The sequence below is a fragment of the Dasypus novemcinctus genome, chromosome 9, assembly GCF_030445035.2.
Source record: "Dasypus novemcinctus isolate mDasNov1 chromosome 9, mDasNov1.1.hap2, whole genome shotgun sequence".
NCBI classification, from domain to species: domain Eukaryota; kingdom Metazoa; phylum Chordata; class Mammalia; order Cingulata; family Dasypodidae; genus Dasypus; species Dasypus novemcinctus.
This window is the reverse complement of record NC_080681.1, coordinates 100113468-100127081: the sequence shown is the minus strand read 5'-3', so window position 1 is coordinate 100127081 and position 13614 is coordinate 100113468.

Sequence of the window (13614 nt, the reverse complement as noted above, 5' to 3'; positions counted from 1 at the left end):
GCAGAAATGGAAAATCCAATCATCAAATTTATATGGAACAGTTAGGAGCCCCAAATAGCCAAAGTTATCTTGAAAAAGAATAAAGTTGGAGGACTCACATTTCCTGACTAAACTTGTTACAAAGCTACAATGGTCACAAAAGTGTGGTACTAGCAAAAGGATAGATATATAGACCAACAGAATTGAATTGAGAGTTTAGAAATAGACCCTCACACCTATGGCCAATTGATTGTTTTTAATATACTTTTTATTTTTTTAAAAGATACTTAGATTATTTAAATGTTCCATAAAAAATATAGGGGATTCCCATATGCCCTGTTCCCTACTCCTCCCACATTTTCCCACATTAACAGCATCTTCATTAATGTGGTATATTTCTTACAATTGATAAGCATATTTTGGAGCTTTGCCACTAAGACTGTATTATAGTTTACATTGTAGTTTACACTCTCTCCTACACAATTTTGTCAGTTATGACAAGATAAATAATGGCCTGTATCTGTCATTGCAATGCCATTCAGGACAATTCCCAAGTTCCAAAAAGACCCCTGTATTATACCTGTTTGTCCCTCTCCCTCCCCTCAGACCCTCCAGTGAGGGCAACTGCCTCCACATCAGTGATAAAAGTCCTTCCATTGCTAGAATCACAGTAAGTCTGTAGTAGAATGCCAGTAAATCTATTCTAGTCCATTGTTCATTCCCCAATCCTGAGGATTCTGGGATGGTGATACCCACTCCACCTCAAATTGAGGGGGGGCTAAGATCCCATGGGGCAGATGGATGGGACTATCTTGCTTGCAGTTGCAGACTCTCTCTGTACCTTGGGATGGGCGTTGTCCATCATTATCTCCTTCTTAGTTGCCCTGGGTGAATCCAATGAACTGGGAGTAAGTGTTGCAACTCTGTTGAGATTCGAGGCACAGCTGGTACTTGGACAGCCCAAAGATTTAAGTCTCTTGGACATACACCTATCAACTCTAGTTCTAACTATAGGTTCAAATAGAAGGGGCAGAAGAGCCATGTGTAGGGAAATCATGACTGAGTTCAACTCTGTCACAGTAGGGAACATAAATTCCAAAGTAAGGCCACAGGCAGGGTGCCAAACTCCTGAATTGTCTACCCTCTCTACAGTGTCTGGATATCTCCAGAGCCCTAGGGAGCCACGCTAATTAAGGCACTGTTTACTGTGGCAGTCAATGAGATCCTGCTGAGATGTGCATAAACATAACCTTTGGAATGTCCCCAACTCACTTTGAAGTCTCTTAGCCATATAAACTCATTTGTCTTTACCCTTTCCCCACTTTGGTCAATGTCTTTTTCCAGTTGTCTTGCTAGTTGGTGCTTGGTAGTAATCCCTCAGTGCCAAGGAGGATTATCCCTGGGAGTCAGGTCCCACGCTGGGGGGAATGTAATGCATTTATATGTTGAGTTCTGCTTAGAGAGGAGCTACATTTGAGCAGCAAGGAGGATCTCAGGGGGATAACTCCTAGGCACCCTTTAATAATAGGTTAAGTTTCGATTTCAAAAGTAAAGGTTCATACAGGCATCAGTATCAAGGTCCCATCAGTGGATCATCCTCCTTCACTAGTCACTCCCCTGTACTAGGGGATTCTTGCTGTTCCACTACATTTATGTGTTTATTTGGGGTTGTTTATTTGGAGTAGAAACTTACAGTTACCAGGACATAAAACGTAAGTTATTTCCCTCACCAAAGTCTGTTGTCACGTGTTGAAGCAAGATGGCTGCTGACGTCTGCAAGGGTCCAGTCTTCCTCTTCTCTTCTCTAGGGCTCCGTGGTCTTCAGCTTCCTCCAATATCAACTGTAGACTGAGATAAATCTCATCTCTCTCCCAGAGTTCATTTCTCTCCGGACTTAGCTGCTCTGTTCTCTCCACAAGGTCAGCTGTAGAGTATCAGGCTCTCTCTCTCCCAGGGCCTCTGTCAAGTCTCTCGAGCTTCTCTACTCCTCTGTGTTCTTCTCCTGTGTGTTTAGTTCCCAGTACTCCAGCATTAAAACTCCAACCTCCCATCTCTGTGGTGCAGTTTCTCTGTGAGTTCCCACCCACCAAGGGGGCAGGGATTCAACCATCCTACTAATGTGGCTAATGAAAGCTTTAATCATTATTTAATCAAGTATAAGTGAAATCTCTGAATCCAATATAATCTAATATGCCCAGAGGAACAGACCAGTTTACAAACATAAACCAATATCTATTTTTGGAATTCATAAACAATATCAAACACCTACATATGACTTGCAATTTTTTGTTGATGTCTAGGCATCTGTTTATCTTGATGGGTTTATTTGGTTGGTTAGCTTCTCTTTCTATTCTAGGGCTTTATTTTGTTATTTCTTTGTATGTGGTAAGGTTAATTTTTGATACTTCATTCTCTTTTTCATATTCCCTTAAAAAAATTAGGACCAGAGAAAAGGAAAGAGATAAGAAGAAAAAAAGAATAATAGTAATAATAATAATACAAAAAAGGTAGAAGAGGAACCATGCAAGAGCTAGGAAACTAAGTTATATGAGTAAAAAGTCATAAAAAATACAAAGGAACAAGAATAAACAGAGGTGAAATAGAAAAAAAGAAACAAGAAACAAAATGGAGAGGAAAAAAAATAGAATGAATTAAATGGCCAGACAGATGAGAAGGAAAGAAAAGGAAAAAGAAGGAGAGGGAAAAGAAAAAATGAAGACCAAACAAGAAGTGATGGAATGGAAGAAAAGCAACAGAAGTGAGAAGACAGAAAAATGAAGGAAAGAAGAAAAATAAAGTAGACTGAAAAAATATGTAAAAAAAAAAAGAAGAAGAAGAAGAAGAAACAAAGGAAGGGAAAACAAACAAGAAACAAAACCACAACAAAGAAACAAACCAGGAAAAACAGCCTTCCCTCTTAGGCCCCTAGGGAACTTCTCAGGCTGCTGGTGCTCATCAGTTAGTCACCCAGAAGCCTGCCCTCCACAGGTCATGTAACCGGTTTTAGAGAATAAAATAAAGGACAAAGGAAGGGAAAAAATCCAAAATTCGTAAAACAAAACAGTAGAAACTCAGTCTATAATTTCCCTATCATGATAGCTGCATGCCTTATCTCTCCCTGGATCCCTTCTCTTAGGAAGTATGAGGACTTGAACCAGCAACCTTCTACTTCAAAGGCAAGAATTCCCCTACTGCACTAAAGCAGCTCTATAGACTAAATAGGCTTTTTTAAATTTAACTCCCCAACTGGGGGGAAGCTAATGCATTTATTTTTTTTTTAAAGATACATAGATCACACAAAATGTTACATTAAAAAATATAAGGGGTTCCCATATACTCCACTCCCCATACCCCCCACTCCTCCCACATCGACAACATCTTCCATTAGAGTGCTGCATTCATTGCATTTGATGAGTACACTTTGGAGCATTGCTACACAGTATAGAGATGAGTGGACATTGCCATCGCAGGGTCCTCAGGATGGAGAAATAAAATATGGCTTAGAGTGGACTTACTGGTATTCTACTATAGAATTATTGTGACTCTAGCAATGGAAGAAATTATATCATTGATGTAGAGACAGTGGCCACAGGAGTTGCTGAAGGCAGGGAGAGGGAAAAAGAGGTGTGATATTGGGGCATTTCCAGGACTTGAAGTAGCCCTGAGTGATATTGCAGGGACAGATGCAGGACATTATATATCCTGCCATAACCCACTGAATGGACGGGGAAAGAGTGTAAACTACAATATAAATAGGCTTTTGAAAGCTTATTGGGCTCTTCTTGCCCCCATTTCCCTTAGGTGAGTTGGACTCCTACCAGTTTTCAGGGACTGGGCTAGTTAAGTGCCTCTCTCTGCCCCTCCCTGAACAAGTTCCTCTCTCTCAGGGTGGCTGGGTGGGACAACCCACCTGAGAAGATTTCCCCCCTCCCCTCTCTTCAGGGCCACCTCAATGCTGGCTGGTATCCTCCCTGAGATTTAAAGGGGGCTCAGGTGTCCAAACCCACTGAAAAGAAACCACTCTCCACCCTTCACCAGACTCCTCTTCCTCCCAGGGAATGATCCTTCCCACCAGTGGACTAGTGAGAACCAGGGGGTCCACAGAGGCTGTTTGCTTTGAGGGTAGGGCTTGCTCATCTACTGTTTCCAGCCACAGGGGTGAGCAACTTACAGTTTTCCCTTGAGTTCTTTATCTCTTTGTCCAGCTCCCTCCAGAACAATGCCTTGCAGCCTCCTGCCCTGTGGATTACCCACACAGCTCACTCTGGTAGGATTTTGCCCCTTCTCTGCCATTTTTTGTGAAAGATCTGAGCAGCGCCTACCTGCACTGATGCCATCTTCCTGGCTTATCCCAATTGATTTTTGATGAGGTTACCAAATCCACTCAAGTGGGAAAGAATGGTCTCATCAACAAATGGCACTGGAAGAACTGAATATTCATATGCAAAAGAATAAAGGAGGATGCCATCTCATACCATTTACAAAAAAATTAACTCAAAATGGATCAAAGACTTAACTATAAAAACCAGAACTATAAAACTCCTAGTAGAAAATGTGGGGAAGCATCGTCAGGATCTTATGTTAGGCAATGGTTTCTTAGGCTTCATATCCAAAGCACAAGCAACAAAAGTAAAAATAGGTATTATAGGATGTCTAAAAATTCAAACCTTTTGTTCATCCAAGGATTTCATCAGAAAGTAAAAAGACAAACTACAGAATGAGAGATAATATTTGGACACCATATATCCATTAGGGGTTTAATATCCAGACGACATAAAGATATTCTACAACTTAACAACAAAAAGACAAGCAATGCAATTAAAAATGAACAAAAGATTTGAATAGACATTTCTCCAAAGAAGATATGCAAATGTGAAAAAAAGCACATGAAAATATGTTCAACATCATTAGCTATTAATATTAGGGAAATGCAAATCAGAACCACAGTGAGATACCATTTCATGGCCACTAGAATGGCTACTATTTCAAAATTGGAAGCATTGGTGAGGATGTGGAAAAATAGGAACACTTGTTCCTTGTTGGTGGGAATGTAAAATGGTGCAGCTGCTGTGGAAAACAGTTTGTCAGTCCCTCAGAGAGATATGTATAGAATTACCAGACGACTAGGCAATCTCACTGCTAGGTATACACCCAAAAGAATGAAAAGCAGGGACCCAAACAAATATTGGTATACTGATTTCACAGTAGCATTATTTATAATTGCCCAAAGATGGAAGCAACCCAAGTGTCCATCAACAGATGAAATGTGGTACATGTATACAATGGAATAGTATTCAGCCATAAAGAGGAATAAAGTTTTGATATACATGACAACATGGATGAACATTGAAGACATCTTGTTAAGTGAAATAAGCCAGACACAAAAGGACAAATATTGTACAGATTTAATTAGAATAAGCAAATTCATAGTCAGGAACTAGAATACAGGTTACCAGGGGCTAGGGTCAGGGATGGCAGCAGAGAGAATGAGGATTTACTACTTAATGGGGTGATGTATTTCTGTTTGGGGTGATGGAAAAATTTGGGTAATGGATGGTAATGATGGTAGCACATCATGAATTATATATTTGAATGTGATTTAAAGGAGAAATTTGTGTTACTATATACGTTATTAGAATAAAATAAAATATTTTTTAAAACTCATTGAACTGTATAACACAAACAGTGAATCCTAATTAATCTATGGACATGGTTAATAGTACAGTTATAATAATATTCTTTCATCAATTATAACAAAGTTACCACATAATGATGGTTAAGCTCATGAGTCAACTTGGCCAGATAATGATGACCAAAAAGTTGTTTGGTCAATCAAGAACTGGCCAGCCCTCATCCAGAAAGATAATTAATTAAAAAAAGGGAAAAAAAGAGCTGGCCTGATTGTTACTGTGAAGATATTTTGTGGACTTAAATTATTAGTCAGTTGCTTGCATCTATGACTGATTACATCTACAATCAACTGAGGAGATTGCCTTCAGCAATGAGAGATGTCTCACCCAATCAGGCATTCCACTTGGCAAATCTGGGTGGATGATAGCATATTGTCCAAATCGTGACTAGTCACCTTTATCTTCATGGCACACTGAGCCAGAGTTAGAGCCTACACCATCTCCCCTCCCCCCCTCCAGGGCCATCCCAAGACCTGGAACCTGTTGTTTTTTTGTTTATTCATTTCAAAATGAGTTACAATTATATCCAGCCCTAGTTCATGTTACTGTTTTCTGCCCACTTGAGAAGAGTTGTAAGCTCTTCCCAGAGTCAATCCTTAACAATTTAATGACTCATGTCCTAACAAGCTCAATCAAAGTGCAGATTTTGAATATTCAATATCCCTACCTCAGGTCACTTACAAATGCTTAAATAATCTTATTGTAGAGACAATCTCAGAGGAATTCATCTTCTTGTGTTTCTGTTCTGAGAAATCCAGGTCATTTCTAATCAGTGTTGCCTGCTTCTATGTTGAGTCCCCAATCCCATAATATGTCATTCATCTCTATGTGTGTGTGTATGTTTGTCAATTGGATAGAAAGATAGAGATAGATTATGATGGTGATGATAGATAGATGATTGATAGATGATGGAAAGGTAGAGATACACATATTTTCTACACAGATACACTTACAAACATATATATATATATTCCCAATGGCTTTTTGAAAGGTCATATGAGCTGGGCCCCCATTGTTGATTTACTTTTCAAAACAACCATCAAATGTATTTCCCCCAGTATGACATGATAAAATTCTAGGATGTGGCTGAAAAGAGGGAAGAATGATATAAAATAAGCATGAAACTAATCAAGCTGGTTGACTAAAAATGTTTGGTTTTTAGTATTATTGTTATTACTGGAATAATGAAAATGTTCTAAAAATTATTGAAGTGATGAAAGCTCAGTTATGTGATAATATTGAATACCATTGATTGTACACTTTGGATTTACGCTTTATTAATATGTGTCAATAAAATTGATTTGTTAAAAAAAAAAAAAGAAGTAAAGGAATTGCCTCCCTTTGCAAAACTGCCCATGTCCCCTCCTGTGTGGGCGACTCCGCTCGTCCCTCATCACAGGCAGCATCTCTAAGTATGCAAGTCTCCAGTCCTTGGTGTAACTGCAATTGCTGCCCCTACTGTGGTCCTTCATGGCTGCTCCTGAACAGACCAACTCTGACGGCTGGATCCCTTCCGATAGTGGGTAAAGACTGTTTCCATGAGAAGATGAAAGGTGAGAACTTTCTCAACCTCTTCTGGCCTCAGCCAAGAAGTAATCTCTTGTAGAATGTAAGTAATATAAAAATAACTCCAGACATTTTATCTTGACCTTTAGTCACCTGTTTTAAGTATGATTATAATACAATGTCTGACACATAGTAGGCATTTCAACAAGTTTATTGTTGAGCAAATAAACATCTTAACATAAAGTCATTCTTTACCCTGAAAAGATGATTCTGAAAGATCTGGCCCTTTCGTAATGTGGTTTATTATTCTTAAGGGTGTTTTCTCTTTTTCCACCAGAGAAACACATCTTCAATTCTGCAACAAAAGTCACTGGGTAAAGGCGATTTGATTCAGTGACCTTGATTTATTGAAATTGCTTTAGGAGAACATCAATGCCATAAGCAAAAGCACATGCAGTAAGCTGAGACAGCATCCAGCCTCAACCAGCATTGGTGTGCAGCTGGCACCCAAGTCCACCAAGCTAGAAGCCAATCCACACAGCTGGCTGGCACCTCAGATCACACAGCTGACCAGCGTTCCAGTTCACACAGCTGGCTGGCTTTCAGGTCAGCACAACTAGCTGACACCTCAATCCATAAAATTTGCTGGCACCTCTACACACACAGTTGGAAGCTAGTTCACACAGTTGGAAGCCAGTCTACACAGCTGGCTGGCACTCAGGTCCACACAGCTGTCTAGTAGCTCAATCCTTACTGCAGCTGGCTGGCACCCCAGATCACACAGCTGACACTCAGGGCCATACAACTGGTGGGCACTCCAGTCCTCACAGCTGGCACCCCAGTCCATACAGCTGGTGTTCCATTCCATACAGCTGGCTGGCGCTCAGGTCCTCACAGCTGGAATCCCACTCCACATAACTGGTACCTCAGAATGACTGCTGCACCGGCTGGGAAGCTTCCTGCTGTTCCTTGCTCTTTGCAATGGAGTCCATGCTGGCCTCTGAACACACATCAAATGACCATTCTATTCTCATCAAACAATACAAGCTTAAATCCCAGTGGGAGAGAATGGTATTGTGAGTGCAACCATACGCAGAGGCTTCTGGAGGCTCCTTTAAATGGTTCTTGTCACTCATCATCAGTCATCTTGAAAACAGGAAAGTGATGCTTATCTCTCAGAAGATCCTTCTGCTGCTGCCTCAGTCTGAGCTGGTCCAGTTAGATTCTTTCTCTACAAAGAATCCAATTAGAGTCTTTCTTTGAAAGTGAGATGGAGATACTATGCAAGTTAACCTGGGATATTCTTCGTTTGCCCACTCAGACACCTTCTCTGCCTTGCTCTGTGCCTTGGGAGGCTGTTCTCCATCTAAGCACTGCATCAACTGGCCTCCCTTGCCTTCCAGATTCTGGGCCGCAGAACACTATAGAGAGCCAAGCTGGAAAAACTCATAGATTTAATGACTTGAGGCCACAATTTGGGGGCAATTGTGAGGGCCTCTTTAAAAGCAGGGCCATGTGATCCCAGAGAGAGTCAAACGAGCAGTGTAGCTGCCTAATGATTTTCCGGGACTTACAAGACCTGCCTGAATCCCACACTTAAGAATCCATGAGTTCCCTTACCACAAACCCTGGGATTAAGCTACTCTAAGTGTGTTCTTGATTCATGTGCTGGCTAGCTTTATCCTCCTCTAGAAGGGCAGCTGACTTCCATTTCTTGCAAAGAATGGATTTCCCACCAGGAAAATGTCTACCTCTCCCCTTAGATTGCAAGTGCCGAGTGGTTGGCTCTGTGTCTGCTAGTGCACACACTATATCCTCAGTACTTAGCCTAGCGCCTGGCAGTGCAAGCACTCAATACATCGTATTGAATGAATCAGAGGAAATCATCTCCAAGTGAATGCATTTGGTGGTTTCACAGGCACAAGATAATTAAAAAGAAGATATTCAGTTGGGAGGACTACTGGGCATTTTGCTAATTGCCTGAGTCCAATTTTTCTTCCACCCAAACTGCCTTTGATTTATCAATGTTCTGAGAAGCCGTTGCCCATGGATGACCAGGAATTCTTCCCAGGCTCCATGGGGCACTGGAGAAGGAGAGGGAACTTGCCTCAGGGCACACAAGACCTAGTATTTTGCTTACCGATTTTCAAATGCAAAGAACAACAATAAAAGGTTAGAAAAAGAAGTTTTGGCTGGGTAAAAAGGATAAATATTCCTAGAACCGAAGGTTCTCAGAATGGGAAGGAATGCTCAAGTTTGACAAGTCCAACCACTCACAAATAGTAAACTATCCCTCTACAATGGCTGAAGACCCGTCTTGGCCAGCAGAGTGGTCCTGTACCTCATCTGAGTTCTCTGTCTCCCACCAAAGTCCACCAGGGGAGGCAGGGGGGCAAGGGGGCAGGGCTCAAGCAGGTGTGATGATAAGTTGACAATATTCTCATTGTGGGCTCCATAGGACCCACAGCAGCACAGGACAAAGGCAGGGCCAGGGGTGGACAATCATAGATGTACCCTGCGTAGGCTCACAGCATAGAACCTCACAGCCAGGGGCCTGCAGCACATTGGCCTTGGCCAAGCAAGCCCAGACACAGATGCCCACACGGCCAATGGCTGGGTCATCCTCACAGAATCCAAGTGTGCCTGAACATTACTGCATCTCCATCTCTTGGCTTACAGTAGGCAGGTACAGCCTGCCTCACCCTCAGGAATGTGGGCCAGAGCTGGTGCTTCCAGAAATGTACCACCTCTACCAGCATGGCTGCCAGGATTGAGCCCGCAGAGCCAAGTCCACCTCACAGAAGGCAGGGAGTGTGGGTATATCTCTGGGGCTTCAAGGATTTCCATTCCAGCCACCTCTGCTGATCCAGGACCTGGTCAGGGGGAGGGAGGAGAGAGAATCAGAAGAGATAATATCTGAACCTAGTGGAACTCATCTCACAGTCAGAGTACCCAGCCATCAGAAGAGCTGTCTGGGAGGGACGACCCTGTCATTGGATAAATTCACATTTAGAACAACATATCCTTTGTTCTAAGGAGCTATAGAGAAGCCTTGAGCTGTAAGTTTCCCTAAAACATTAAAATTTTATAAATATAAAGCTTTATAATTATAAGAATCCATAATTCCCATTATTCCTAATGTATAATTTCAAAATTTTAAGATTCTTCCTTAAATTTTATGCTGCTAAAATATGATAGTCCACAATTTTATGTCCTAAATTAATTTGAGTCCATTAATATAGTGATTTAAGACTCCATTAATTTAATTGCCAACTCTATAATCCCACTCTATATTCCCAAATCACTAAAATCTAAAATTCTATAATCCCAGACCTTGTACTCTTCAAATTCTATAGTTCTAAAATTCTTTAATCCCAAAATTTAGTTTAAGATCCTACAAGTCACAATTTCTATAATTCTCAAATACCCACATTCTACAAACCCAAGACTTTATAATACCAAATTTCTCCCATCCTGAGACTATTCTGGCATTCTGTTACCTCCATATAATGCCCTAATCCTAGGTCCCCATCTGTGTGCTGGGCCTTGTACCCACCTTGCAGCTGCCCATGTGTTTGTGAGGGTTCACGAGGGAGCAAGCACCATGGCAGGCCTTGCAGATATCCAGAAAGGCACTGGGAAAGTGTCTTAGCCATGTCCATGGAGCATCCACCCTAACACCAGTCACTGGCCAGGTTATGTCTGGTTACTTCAACAGCAACCAAGATGCTCTCCTGGTTGCAGGCACACTGGTCAGGACATGGCCAACAGAAGCAGGAAACATGACTTACAAAGGACAGGGGCAGGGCCAGGGCGAAGTGGAGCTACAGACACCCTGCCCACCCTCCTTCATCAGAGCTCCATTAACACCTAGCTATCTGTGCTTTGGGCATACTATGTGTCTTTAGATGGCCCCTACTCTGGGTTGGCTGGCTTCTCAGGCAAAAGGCTGCCCCAAACCCATCCTGACTTGCCGCCCCCAATCCTGTAACCTTGGATTTTATAGCCACTCTGAACTGTTGTCCAAAGTGAGTGGCTGTTCTGGTGTTCATTCTAGAAGGGTGGTAGCATTCATTCATGCCTAGTTGAGCTTCATGCCCCATGACCACATTGGCATCTGGGCAGATCTTGCAGAAGGCCAGCTGTCAGGCGATAGCCAGGGCATCCTGGAATAGATGATGACAGCATCAAGGGAAAAAAGACTAGCAACATTTCCTAAGGTGGAGAGAAGCATCACCAAGGAGGTCTTTATCCTTTCACTTCTTAGTGATACCAGGCTTGAAGTTCTGGACTTCATCTCTCCAAGCCTTTGAATGTTTTGTTCCATCTGCCTGGACCACCCTTTCCCCAAATCCATTCTTTCTTAGAAACTGTTCAAGCATTCCCCATGCCCCTGAAGCTGAGAAAAACTGCCCTGATTTGTCTGCCATGCCCCAAGCTGCGTCATGATCACATGGTATTGTTAGTATGTCTTACATGACAGGGGACCCTCCATATAGGAGTTATGTCCGGCCCCACCTCTGGGTCCCCAGATCCTGGGCCCAACAGACCTTTGTAAAAGTCTGAGATCTGTATCTCCAAGTCCTACCCATTTTTTTCCCCTTCCTTGCCTCCTTTATTTCTCCCTTCTCCCTCCCTTCCTGACTTCCTGATCTCCTTTCTCCCTTTCACAAATAATTATTAAGAATCGTGGTTAATAATACAAACATAAGAATGTCCTTTTATGAACTAGAACAAATGTACACCACTATTGCAAGATGGTGGGAATGTGGAGAAGCAATGGGACAATACAATTAATGTAACCTATGGACTATAATTAACAGCAATACTATAATTTTCTTGCATCAATGCCAAAGATGTACTATGTTAATAATAGGGGGATATGGAAAAAAAATGCCAAATGTATGCCGTAGACCATAGTTATAGGTAATTGCCTGATGATATTATCTCATAATCTGTAACAAATGTTCCCAACAATGTAGTGTGTTGGTGGAGGGGTGTTGTATGGTAATTCCACACATGTACATGATTGCTTTGTAAGTTTACAACTTCTCTAATAAAAAAATATATTAAAGAAAAAAAAGAATCATTTATGGAGGATTGTGGGAAAATGGCCAATGGGTTACACAGATAAAGTTCAGTTCTCACTAAAACAACAGAGAAAAAGCCACAGGCTGCCTTGGGGACTTGTTTTGGGGTACAGCAAACCAGGACACTGCGTCACAACTCCCGGAAGAGTGAGGGTCAGGGAGACGAAGCAGCAAAACAAGCAATCCTGTTATTAAACCTCCCCACTGCCCGGAAGGGCTCCCCTCCCCCACGCCCGAGATATTAAATGAGGGTAAAACTCCTGCGAATTGCATCTACCTGAGAGTACAGCAGACATCTGCCTCCACGGGAAGGTGCTCTGAGTCACCTAGCAGGGTCCTGGACAGAGAGGGAAGCCAGGGGGAAACCGTGGGTTGCTTACCCCAGTGGCTGGAAGCAGCACACTCACCCGGCTCTCAAGCAGAAGGACTAGGCGGAGCACCTGGCCCCCTGCTCCAAACCCGAGTGGGACTCAGATTCCCTGCGAGGAAGTGGGGTCTGCGAGGGTGCAGAGTGATTTCTTTGTGGTGAGTTTAGCCAGCTGCGCCCCCCTTGAATATCGGAAGGAGCCCCGACTTGACAGGGAGAGGGGAAGGGGATCTCCTCAGGCAGGCGGTCACGCCCAGCAGCCTAGGTAGAGAAAGGAATTCTATCAGACAGGAGGCAGAGACCAGCGGCTCAACAGGGCAGACTGCAGGTAATCTAACCTGCCGGGGGGAAAGGGGGCAGATAACCTTCTGACAGGTTCACTAACCAAACGAGACAGAATAGGTCAGTGGAAGAATTCCTGCCTAGTGTATACCAGGTCCTTGGTTTGATTTCTGGCTCTTCCTTGAGAAGTGATCTGCTAGGTTATCAGGCTTCCAGCTAAACTTTACCACACGGAACCTATAGACATTCTCTTTGTATTAGCTTTTCTTGGATCTCTTATTTAAAAAAAAAAAAAAGTTTCCTTTTTTCTAATTTTCCTTATTTTACTCACTAAAACCCAGTTCAAAACCTGCAGAAGGCAGGCTGCAGAATGAGTGATTGATGAACACCAGCAGCCTGAGAAGATCCTTAGGGGTCTAGAGAAGGTTGTTTTTCCATATTTAATTTTTGTTTTGTTTTGTTTTGTTTTTTCTGTCTCCTTTTTTTAAACGAGTTGCTGCTGTCTTGTTCCTTGCTTGCTGTGTATCCCCTTCCTTAGGTTCTCTGTTTGTTGGCTTTTCTTTTTCTTTTTCCAGTTTTTCTTTTGTTTACTGATTTACTCTACCTACACTATTTCTCTTTTTTTCCTTCATCTTTATATCTTTTATTTTCTGTTGTTGTTCTTTCATGCACTCTCTTTTATTTGATCTCCAATTTGTCT